Here is a 12,664-nt window from a genome sequence, read left to right on the forward strand (position 1 = left end):
GTGCCTAAGCAAAATATAGACAGTCGCTAATGTAATGTCTGCTAGCTGTCCTTGCAGTGAACAATAAAGTAGTGGCACTGCAACACATGGCCTTTTGCCCAGAGCTGTGCTGATGGGGTAAGCAGTTTGCCACTCACACGCCTAGCATGGGGAGAGCCCTGCCACACAGACGCCCTTAACTTATGCCCTGTATGCAGTACTCCATGCACTTGTCCCCGCAGAGAAGCACCTCTGGGGCTTCTTCTTTCTTGACTTTAAAGACCAATTTCCTTTCTAGTTTCTTTTCTCAGGAGAAATTTAAAATAATGTTAATATAAATATCATAGCTGTAAGTTTGAACCCTGAGCTGTATTTTAATACCCTGACAATTTATAAAAGCAACCCATGGTTCTCATATCTACTTCTCACAAAGAGCTGCCATACATTCAGTCAAGTCTAGCCCAGGGTTTGCTCGTCATGTTACTGGAGGGTGTGTTTTGCAGCAGAGGTGCTGGGCGATGGTGTCGCCCTCTCTGAGGTGTCAGTCATTTCTCCCTAGTGCTTTTCATAGATTCCCAGCACACAAAGAGCCACATATAAGAGGTTTCTTATGCATAGGCTGACATCAGTCCCATGCCCACTTGCTTGAAGCAAGACCAGTCTCAATTCTCCATCTCCCTTTTGTCTGTTAGTGAATACCAAGAGGACATGGGAAGGGTTGGCAGTAGTGGTGAAGCTAAGCTGGGTGATGAGGACAACCCCAAGCTGTAAGACTGCACATGTGTTGTTAGGGGTGACAGATCCTATTTCCTCTCCTGTTATGAACAGGATGGGGCTCAGTTTGCATATGGGAGAAGAGATTTTTTTTACTCCTACTTTCACCCTGGAATGTACCCACCCAGAGGGTCCAAATAACCCTGACTTGCAGCGGGGTGTCCTTCTCCTGTAATTCTCTCTACTTCTGTCCTGACCACCAGCTTGTGTCCACTGCCTGAGCAGTACTCACTAGATGGTTGCAACACTGATGATGGTGCATGTATTACACAGCCTCCCCTGACTTTAGTGACAGCACCATATCTACCATGACTGCTTCCTGGATCCAGATACTAGAGGGAGTCTTTACTATCAGCTCTAACAAACAAAACTTGTAATTTTTTTGAAAATTATTTTCATGTGTGATCTGTTTTTTCTAATCTCCTCACTTGGCCTTTCCTTCTTCTTACCATATGTGAATTCTTCAAATGTAACCTATTTCAGAAATCTGTATTATATTCCCTGTGATTTACATATTCTTCCACACAGAATGCCCACTCTAGGGGGCAGCTTGATTTCTCCAGTGCATAAATGACATGAGTGCCAAATACAATAGGGCATCCCTGGACCAAGCTGGAAGTATCACTCTGTAGACCCTTGTTTGAGGGGTTTTTCTCAGATTACCGCCTTGATGTCAGAGAGTTTGTGTTATGTCTCATGATATCCTGGACTATATTGTGCCAGGCATAATGTGCACAGCTGGGAAGGTACATAGCTCAGGATTTCAGTCATCTATGAATCATTCCCATTCTCCAGGATGCTTCCTAACAACAATGGAGCCTCAGCAGGGACATTACTATAGATATTTCTTCACAACACTACCATGGTACATTTACACAATTTTAATAATACTTGATGCACATCATTTAGTGATGATTATGGTTCAAAACTGGAGCTAGCAGAATGACCAGACTGTGCTTTCTCCTAGCCACTACCTGTATGAAGATTAGTTTTCCTCATTATTGCATGAAATTGTGTCCCCTTCTTTAAAGCATACTATCAGAAAAGGGTCTAAGTTTTTCCCAATATTAGTAGAGAAGTTGATCATCAGAAAACAATTTTCTAACAGTTTCAAGGCAATAAACAACCCATCCATGAGTTTTTGACTATTACTGCAAATTTATGGCACCTGCACACTCCAGTTTGTATGACTGCATATTCCTCAGCTACACTGATCTTAAACTCATCTAATGGCCTGGGGACACACGTTATTAAAACATGTAATTTATTGAGATTTAGAAAACTTGGATGGTGTAGGATTCAAATGTTTAAAATGAATTAAAACAGATTCTGTGTTTCACAGAAAAGTGATAGAATCCAGTTTTTGATTTTAAATTTCACATTTGTTGTTGTTGTTGTTGAAACAAGGCAATTTTAAAACCCTCCTCCTTTCCTTTGTACACCAGATTGAACCCAGGGCACTTATTCATTAAAATATCTTAGCAGCCATTTTTTATATGGGGGAAAAATATTGCTAAGTTACTAAACTTTGGCCTTGCAATCCTCTGACTCCTGAGCCAATGGAATTGCAGGCATTCACCTACATCTAAAGCAATTTTAAGTTATTTTTTTACATGATAATGTATATCAATTTAAGCCTATACTATAAATATATTTATATAATATTTGACTTACATAAAATAAATTCATAAGAATTGGCATATGCCATTTATATATAGATCTCACAAAAAATAACTAAGGCCTAGTGATTAAATGTGAACCCTAATATTTTGGAGGGTACTAGGGATTAATCTCATGGGCACTCAAACATTGAGCTACATCCTCACTCCTATTTTGTATTTTATTTAGAGACAGCATCTCGCCAAGTTGCTCAGGGCCCTGCTGTTACTGGATTTGAACTCAGCATCCTCCTGTCTTAGCCTTACAAAGCACTGGGATTATAGTTTACTGTTTTTAAATTTATATTCTTTTTTCTGGATTTACCATTGGAGACTGTCTTTTTCTAGTGATTTTTCATATTTCACAAATCATGTATGTTTGCACTAATATGTTGAAGCTGAGAAAGTTGATCACAAAAAAACACAAAAGAGAAAATCTTTTTATATCTGTTATAAGAGACAGTTGGCAATGAGTGCCAAAAAGCAGTTAAGAGGGAAAAAGTAACTCTTAGGTTTTATAGCCCATAATTTTAACTATATAAGTAATTATTAGACTGTGGACATTCTAAAAAGAGTTCACAGGTTTCAAACATCAAAATGATATTTTAGAAGGTAGAAGTTGCACAGATTTGATCACTACACATGTTCAATTAAAATGCTCGATTTTATATAAAGATACAAATTGAAAATTAAACAATAATTAACACTTCAAGTAGCAAAAATAAATAAAGATGTCTAGAAATACAAATAATGACTCAATAATAGCCTTAAATGTTAGTGGCTTAAACACACCAATCAAAAGACATAGGCTAGTAGCCAGGATTAAAAAAAAAATCCAACCATATTCTGCCTCCAGGAGACTCTGGAAAAGACAGACTGAAGGTGAAATATTGGGAAAACACATACCACTCACATGAGCTTTGAAAGCAAGAAAAGGTCTCCATATTTATATTAAATAAACTAGACTTCAAGCCAAAGTTGATCAAAATAGATTAAGAAGAACATCTCCTACTGCTCAAGGGAACCATACACCAACAAGACATAACAATCATAAATATATATGCCCCAAACAATGGCGCACGTATGTTCAAAAAAACTCTTCTCAAGTTCGAGAGTCAAATTGTCCACAACATGATCTGGGGTGACTTTAACACACCTCTCTCACCACTGGATAGATCTTCCAAGCAAAAGTTGAATAAAGAAACTATAGAGCTCAATAACACAAGTAATACCTTAATTGACATATATAGAATATATATCAGACAGGAGGAGAAAGCTCGGCACCATGCCAGGCCAGAGGGAGGAGGAAGTCCAGCTCCACCCCATGCGCTAGTCTGGAGGAAGCCTATCAACCCTTAAAACCCTAAATCCAACTTTTAATCATTGAATATTAACAGTTTTCCCATTTTGTTTCCATGATCTAATTTGCATTTTATTTTCACCTTTACATTTTACTTTGCAGAGAACAATTCTTTTAATACTTTTGTTTAGATTATTTTCCTATATTTGTGATTTTAACACTGCTCATTGCTACTGTATATAATTTAAATGATTTAATGTTGACCATGACATTATTGAACTTATTCTTATGTTTCATTAGTTTATGGAAATTGCTTAGAGACATTATAAAAATAATAGTATCATCTGCATATGCTATTTGATTTTTGATGAAAATCCTGTTTAATATTCTCAAACAATATTTAGAAGTCACCAAAGCAAACATTTTTATCTTTTTCTAAAACTAAATTGTGAAACACTTCAGTTAACAACTTTAAATATGAAAACAGTTCATAGCTGCCCTTAAGTGGATTGAAAAAGAATTTTTCTCTTCTCATAATTGGCCATAAGTTTTACAGTAATTTGATAAGTGATTTGCCAAAAGGTTTGCTCTATCAAAATGATTTTTGGAAACTTCCCATATGACAATGTCCCTCTTGGTCATGAAGTCCAATCATTCTTTTTGTTGTTGTTCTCAGTTTGCTAGGGGTTTTGAATATCTGCGTCAACATCTATAAAAAGATGGTCTGCAATTTCTATTCTTATGCTGTATTAGCTGGTATATCTGTCCTTACAGAAAGAATTAGTAAATTTTCTTCTTCTACATTTAGACGTGATCATGAATTATTGTTACTGATCCTTATTACATGTTTCATAAAAATCACCCGTGAAGGCTCCTTTTTTAAAAATGTGATTACTGTTTGGTTTTTTGGTGAGTCAATTTTTAGAGCTGGGTTTTTGCCAGTTTAGCCTCAAATTTTTTAGCCTAAATCCTCCTCCTGCTGTGGCCTCGAGGTAGTAAAGACTGCATGTGCTCCCATATAAGCATAGCTGCAAGTATTTTTTGAGAAGTTGTAAAGTTAAATGTTGATTTTTAGGACTATTTTATATTTCTTCACATCTGGGTCTACTAGTGTATTTATTGATTTCTGAAGTAATTTTTAAAGTTGATGATTATCTAGCAATTTATCTCTATTTTTTTGTTTTCCAGGCTCGAGATTTTTTTGGGAATTAAGATGGAATAATGAGGAAGCATAATGTGGGAAAATGAGAACCATGCATTTTGCTAATTGATCTCAAATGCCCCGTGAAGGATAGAGAGTGTGCACCCATAATCCTGTGAGACAAATAAAGCAGAAAAGCTAAATTATCATTTTATGTAGCCTAATACGTGATCTTGAGTAACTTTCATATGTCTTTACACACTTTTTTAATTTTTCGGGAAGAATCTAAGTATTTTACCATATTTAAATTAGGTTATGAGGGGTTTATATTAAATTTTGGTGAGTCATGTAAGTTTCTTATATTTTGGATGTTGAGCTTTTTTGGACATGGGGCTAGAACCGGTTTTCTTTAACCAAGTCTACTTTTACATTTCATTGATTGATTTCTTTGCTGTATAGAAGCATTTTTAGCTTTATATAGTGTCAGCCGTTTTTCCTTGCACAGTCTCTGCATATTCTATCTAAAACCATTGCCAACACCAATGGCAAAAAACTTTTCTCATTTTCTTCTGAAATTTTTATGCTTTCAGGTTATATCACAATCAGATATAACCACACACTTGTGGGCTCAATCCTCAAAATGTTGGTAGGTAACACATACTGCAGAGGATATACAGAAAAAGAAACACTTGGACATCCTTGCCAGGAACATAAATTTTAATAGACATTAAAAAAACTATAAGGGGGGTTTTCAAAAAATTATAACTAGAGATGCAATATGACCCAGACATTCAGAATATGCCTGTATATTTAGGATTCTTCATAAATATAGAATACATAAAAATGTACATCTGTATACAGAAGGGAGCTTATTATATTTACTCACATAATCATGGGAGTAATAGTCACCAAGTGTTTGCCTACAGGTTGTCAACACTGGGAAACTGCTAAAGCTCAGTCCAAGAAGCTGGAAGCTTCACAATATGAGGAAGCAAATGAAGCAGCTGTGGTCCATGATAGAGGACTTATATGATCCTGGTAGATGAAAAAGCAAATAACCTGATCAACAAGTGGGCTAAGGACCTGAACAGATACTTTTCAGGAGAGGATGGATATACAATCAATAAATATGTAAAAAAATGCTCTTCATCTCTAGAAATCAGAGAAATGCAAATCAAAACTACTCTAAGATATCATCTCACTCCAGTCAGAATGGCAGCTATTATGAAGACAAAAAACAATAAGTGTTGGTGAGAATGTGGAGAAAAGATACACTCATACACTTCTGGTGGGACTGCAAATTGTTGCAGCCAATTTGGAAAGTAGTATGGAGATTCCTTGGAAATATGGGAATGGAAACTCCATTTGACCCCTCTATCCCTCTTCTCAGTCTAAGCACAAAGGTTTAAAAACATCATACTACAAGGACACAGCCACATAAAAGTTTATGGCACCATAATTCACAATAGCTAAACTATGGAGCCAACATAGATGCCCTTCAGTGGATGAATGGATAAAAAATGTGGCATATATACACAATGGAATTTTACTCAGCAATACAAGAATAAAATAGTGGCATTTGCATGTAAATGGATGGAGTTGGAGAAGATAATAACTAGAGTTAGTCAATGCCACCCCCCCTTTAAAAACAAAAAAAAAAAATGCCGAATATTTCTCTGACATAAGGGGGCTGACTTACAGTGGAGTATGCAGAGGGAGCATAGGAGGAATATATGAATTCTAGATAGGGCAGAGGGGTGGAAGGAAAAGGGAGGGGGACGAGGATTAGCAAGGATGGTGGAATGTGTCATACATCCAAAATACTTGTATGGAGAATGAATTGGGTGTCAATATATGTTACATAAAAAAGATACAAAAATTGTGGAATATATGTGTATTAAGAATTGTAATGCAAAAGAAAAAAGATTAGCATTAACTTACATTAGGCGGAGCAAGTGAAAGGAGGGGAAGGCAGGGGATGTGGGGATAAGAAAGAATGAAAAAGACATGATTGCTTTATTTATGTATGTATGTGACTGTGTGACCCAAGTGGTTCTACAATATGTATACTAAGAAAAATTAGAAATTACATCCCATCCATGTATGATATATCAAAGTATATAAATGCATTCTACTGTCATGGATAACTAATTAAAACAAATAAAAAAATTTTAAAAGACCCAGGTAGAGCCAACGGTGCAAGTACCCAAAGGGGACTTCAAGAAGCTTGGAGCATAAGGATGTGACTGCTTCTCTAGCGTTTTTCCAAATCAAACCTATTGAACACCAATATATATGTTCATTACAGGTATTTCCCAGGCTTTCTGACTCAGCCTTCTGGAAGCACACTCACAGACACCTGCAGACATCTTCCACACCAGTTCTCTGGGTACCTCAATCCACTCAAATGGACAGCTGACATTAACCAAGTCAAAAATTGAAGGAAATAAAATCCATCTTTAGGAATATCTACCCTCCCAAATTAATCAGCATACTATCCACAACCGAAATTTCCAAAGAGTAACTAAGGAAGAAGAACCTATGGTATATTACAGATAATAGCGAAAAAGAGATTTATCATTGTGTTTACACACAAATGTATCAACATACATATATAACCTTTTCAATTTTTAAAAATTATTTTGAGACAAGATCTTTTAAGGTGCAGTGGGTGTCACCAAGATGTGAAGCTGGCTCCAAGATCATGATTCTCCTCCCTCAGCCTATTGAGTCCCTAGCATGACAAAAGAAATGTGCCTCCACACTTCAATTATTACTCAACTTTAAAATAAGAATGGTGTATATGGCAGTCTTGCCAAAATTTGAAGGCTAGCCTTAGTAGTTTGGTAACATTCTGTCTTAAAACTGGAAAAGATAATGATGGTGAATTTCTGTCACAGGTAAGGCAACCCTGGGTCCAAACCCCAGAAAGAAAAGAATATTCTCCAATAACACAGACAAGCTGGAGGACTTTAGAATAAGTGAGAATATCCAGATGAAGAAATACATTGTATACTCTATGTTCAGAGCCTGGAATAAAATAGAATGGATGTGTAGGAAGAGCCTGCTTGTTATCAGGGAGCTTCATCAATAATATCGCATCATATAATAGAAATTCCAAAAGACAGCAGTATTGTGTTCTTAGTGCAGAATTTGATAATTATGAGAGATGATGGTTTTTATTATCACATAGCAATTGCAAATATTTATGGGATTCAGTGTGATGTTTATATATATGCAGATACATGTATTCATAAAATCCAAACATACTCTTCTGCCCTTGATGCCCCCCACACGCTTCTCAGCCATAATAATCATTATTGTACTTGCACATGATATTATATTAACATATGAGATTGACACTATTGTGCATTTCTTCACTTAGCATGACATCATCCAATTCCATCTATTTTGCTGACCATTAGAGGAGTTTGTATTGATGGCTGATTAATACACCATGGTGAATATATAATATACTTTCTGGTGGATATGTTAAATTGCTTACCTACACCACTGGCTTTTCTCTATATCTGTATTGTTAAACATACTGTTATTCAACTTGACTTTATGTAACAAAAGAAAGCAACAACTACAAAAGAATGAAGAAACTGGGAGTGGGGGCACATACCTGAAATCCCAATGGCATGGAAGGTTGAGGCAGGAAATTCACGAGTTCAAAGACAGACTCGTTAAATTAATAGGGACCTATACAACTCAGTGAGACCCTGTTTCTAAAAAAAAGTTAAATATGACTGGGAAAGTAACTTTGTGGTTGAGTGATACTGGGACAGATCCCTAATATACACCCTAACCCCCCAAAAAGAATAAAGAAACTAGAAAAGTATGTTCTAACGTGATTTTATCAAGTGAAAAGAAGCCAAGGCATAAGAAAAACATATTCTTTAAGTTTGTTAATATAAAGGTAATAAGTTATCTCTTTGAATTTTTCACAAAGTGCAATATTTTGAGAGCATTCAGTAGGTTATATTACATGAAAAACTGCTCTTGTGCAAATAATAAAATAAAACATTAGCAAGGTGTGGTGGTGCATGACTGTAATTCCAGTTTCTCTGGAGGCTGATACAAAGCCAGCCTCAACAACTTTGGAAAAGACTAAGCTATTCAGTGAAACACTGTCTCTAACTAGGTTACAAAGAAAAAGATCAGGAATGTTGCTGAGAGGTTGAGTGTCCCTGGGCTCAATCCACAGCATTAAAAACAAAGACAAAGATAAAAAAGAAATAAGACATTAAGGCTGCTGAACATTTATATTTTCAGTGTTCCAAATATTTGACCCAATACTCCCAATATCACTTCATCCATCAATTTATAATTGAAATCTCTAGTTATTTGTTTGTGAGAGAAATGAGACAGAGATGTTCCTGAACTCTGCCATTTCTTTGCTAGTTTCTGCCACTTGCTAGTTTCTGCCATAAGCTAGGCAAAGATGTGCCCATTAAGGTCCCCAGGGTACTGTGGCTCAGTCCTTTCTCTTCATGCTAGGATGCACCTTGAGGAGTGGATGTTGACTTGACTGCTAAAGTGGGGAAGAGGTAAAAGGGAAGTAATGTGTGTGGGTGTGTGGGTGGGGTGTGATAATGATGACTTCTGACCAAGTCCTACCCATGATCATCTTTTTAAAATGTACCCAGTAAATGGTTTATTTTCTTCTATATCTTCTGGGACCCTGATCCTACAGTAAAATGTGAGGGACCCTATTCTCCATACCCAGGTAGCTTAGCATTGTTTTTCTTAGTCTGATGCCTCACAATTTGAAATACCTAGTCCCCCTCCCTCAGAGCCTTGACCTCATGTCTCTTTTGCTTATATTTTTTAATATCTGGGAAATCCTCAAATACTAAGTTGCAGGTGAATCCACAGTTGCTGTTCCTCTTCCAAGGATAAGGATAGACATTTTCTCTCATTGTGGCCTCTACCTTCTACTCACAAAATGGGGACATTATACACGTTTTCAAACGTAGATATTATCCTGAGCCAGCCTATAATATTAAAGTCAAGAATTTAATCCCTGGGTCTGGGGTCAGGGTTAGAGCACCTGCCTAGCACATTTGAGACACTGAGTTCAATCCTCAGCACCACATAAAAATAAATATATAAAATAAAGATACTCTGTCCACTACAACTAAAGAAAACATAAAAGACTAATCTCTACCAGGGTTGTGATGGCACATGCATGTAACCCCAGCTACCCTGGAAGTTGAGCATTGAAGGTCACAACTTTGAGTCTAGCCTCACTAACTTGGCAAGACCATATCTCAAAGAAAAATAAGAATGGGATGATGATAGAGCTCACTGGTAGACCATACCTAAGTCCTGTCCTCAGGATCACAGGGGAAACTTTTAATTCCTATCTTTTTTCTATGAGTTAAGGTCACCACAAAAAGAAGGTGGCTTAGAAATAATGTTATATTTTCTAAAAACAAGCCATGTTAAATGTGCAAGTGTTCACATTTCTTGAAAAAATTCCCAAGTATTTTGTTTTTGATATTATGGTCATTAGAACTGTCTTTAATTTTATGTTTGCTACTTACTTTCTTATGCACATAAATAACTGATGATACTAAATTTTATTACTGTTCTGAGCTCATCTGATGCTTCTAATAGTAATTAGTGAACTCCTACATTAAAAATATCCACTTAAAATTCACTTCTACCTCATACCTCATATTGGAAAACCACAAAAGTTAGACAGCAAGAAACAGAAGTAAGTTGCAATAACCATTTGACAAAGGCAAAAATACTGGTGAGAATCTCAGAAAAACTCTATTCCCTAAAAGTCAGAAACCAAAAGTCAGAAACCAAGAGAACAACACCATAACCTCCCACACACACATGGTTTTATTCTTTTATTGCTGAATAACATTCCATTGTGTATAAATAATGCATATTTTTTTATCCATTCATCCACTGAAGGGCATATAGGTTGGCTCCACAGGATAGCTTTGTAAAATGGTGGTTCCATTCTCAGATTTTCAAGGAATCTTCATACTGCTTTCCATATTGGCTGCACCAATTTTTAGTCCCACCAGCAGTGTATGAGTGTACCATTTTCCCCACATCCTCACCAACACTTGTTGTTGTTTGTCTTCATAATAGCTGCAATAATAAAATTTTTATTATAGTAAAATTCACAAAGACACACACACACACACACACACTCGGGTTCTGCTTTGGTGTCTCTGGACAAGACCATGTAGAGTAGGAACCTACAAACACAATGTCATCCTACTGCCAGTTAAGAGTAGGAATTGTTCCATGGGCAGACCTCTGGAATCACGCACAGCATCTCCCATAAACCAGAAGATCAAAGGGGTGTGAGGCCTAGAGATGTCAGAGAAGACTCACTGTTTTCCTTCCCCTTTCATGATAGTAATTTCTGGGCCAATAATCTTTGCTCTACTTTGATTACATTTTATGTATTATCTAAAATTCACTCTTGCAAGAACACGAGATCCAAGAAACACAACATAACCTTTGTATCTCTGGGATCACAATGTCAAATTTTTTTATTGCTTTACTTATTTACTCACTTCATTTGATCTATTTATTAATACAGGTGGACACCAGCAACAGCTCTAGGTCCTGTTGGAAGGTAACAGTCACATACCTACACACAACATCCTAAGGGGAGACTGTTGAAACAGGAATTCTGACCCTTCATTGTTCATTAAGACTCACAGAGTGTCAGAACTTTAAATATTTTATTTTGAGGCAGGGTCTTGCTAAGAGGCCAACTGTGGCCTCTAACTTGATATACTCCTGAAGCAGCCTTCCAAATTTCTGGCCCTAAGGACATGAGAGCTACCAAACCTTGTCCTTTGCTTATTTAAAAAAAAGTGCATGGCTACTAGTTAACTCCCTACAGTGATATATGTGATATCACACCCCAAACAATAAAAAAACCCCACACAATTACAAAGCTCAAGTCTGACTTTTGCTGCATGAGCTTGTGTAATGGAAAGGGATTTCAGAGAGAGAGAGGGACATCAGCTCAGAAAAAGTAGGTTCCTTGGTTTTTAAAGCAGAAAACAACTTCATCATTGTCAGGTGCGTGAACAGACCTATTTAGAAAACAGATGCACATTCAGGAAAGAATGTTAAGGGCCAGGGATTAAGTGAGGTCGGTAGAGTGCTTGCCCTGCATGCACAAGGTCCTAGGTTCAATCCCCAGCACCACAAGAAGAAATAAAGGAAAAATGTGAGAAAGCTCTAAAGGGAGAGATAGCAAATACGTGGTCTGAGGTGTTGCTATTTGGAGAGGGACATTTAAGTGGGGCTGGATTAGAGATGGGGCCAGAGCAGAGTTCTGTAATTTCTCACCCATTTTTCTAAGCTTGCTCATATCATGCTAGTATATGGGGGTCCAGGAAGCTGGTCTAGAAAAAAATGCTGCATTGCAAGGAGTTGATTTTCTTTTTTATTTTAAATCTGATCTTTATTTTTTAAAATAGTTTTTATTTGGACAGGATACCTTTATTTTATATATTTATTTTTTATGTGGTGCCAAGGATCAAACTCAGTGCCTCACAGGTGCTAGGCAGGTGATCTGTCACTGAGTCACATCCCCAGTCCCTTGTTTTTAATTTCAAGTTTTGTGGGCTTTCCTGCATTCTGGTTATTTATGAACCTTCTCCTTTGAGGTTCAGTGAAACTATCTTGTTGGTATCCCAAAATTTCTACCCCAACCAGAAATGTTCCACAGTTCTTCATGGACCTCAAGTGTTGCTAGAGAAATGATTAAATGATCATTTAGTTATCAAAGCAAATAGGGCAGTGTTTTCAGGACAGAAG

This window comes from Ictidomys tridecemlineatus, unplaced genomic scaffold, assembly GCF_052094955.1.
Source record: "Ictidomys tridecemlineatus isolate mIctTri1 unplaced genomic scaffold, mIctTri1.hap1 Scaffold_440, whole genome shotgun sequence".
Lineage (NCBI taxonomy): Eukaryota > Metazoa > Chordata > Mammalia > Rodentia > Sciuridae > Ictidomys > Ictidomys tridecemlineatus.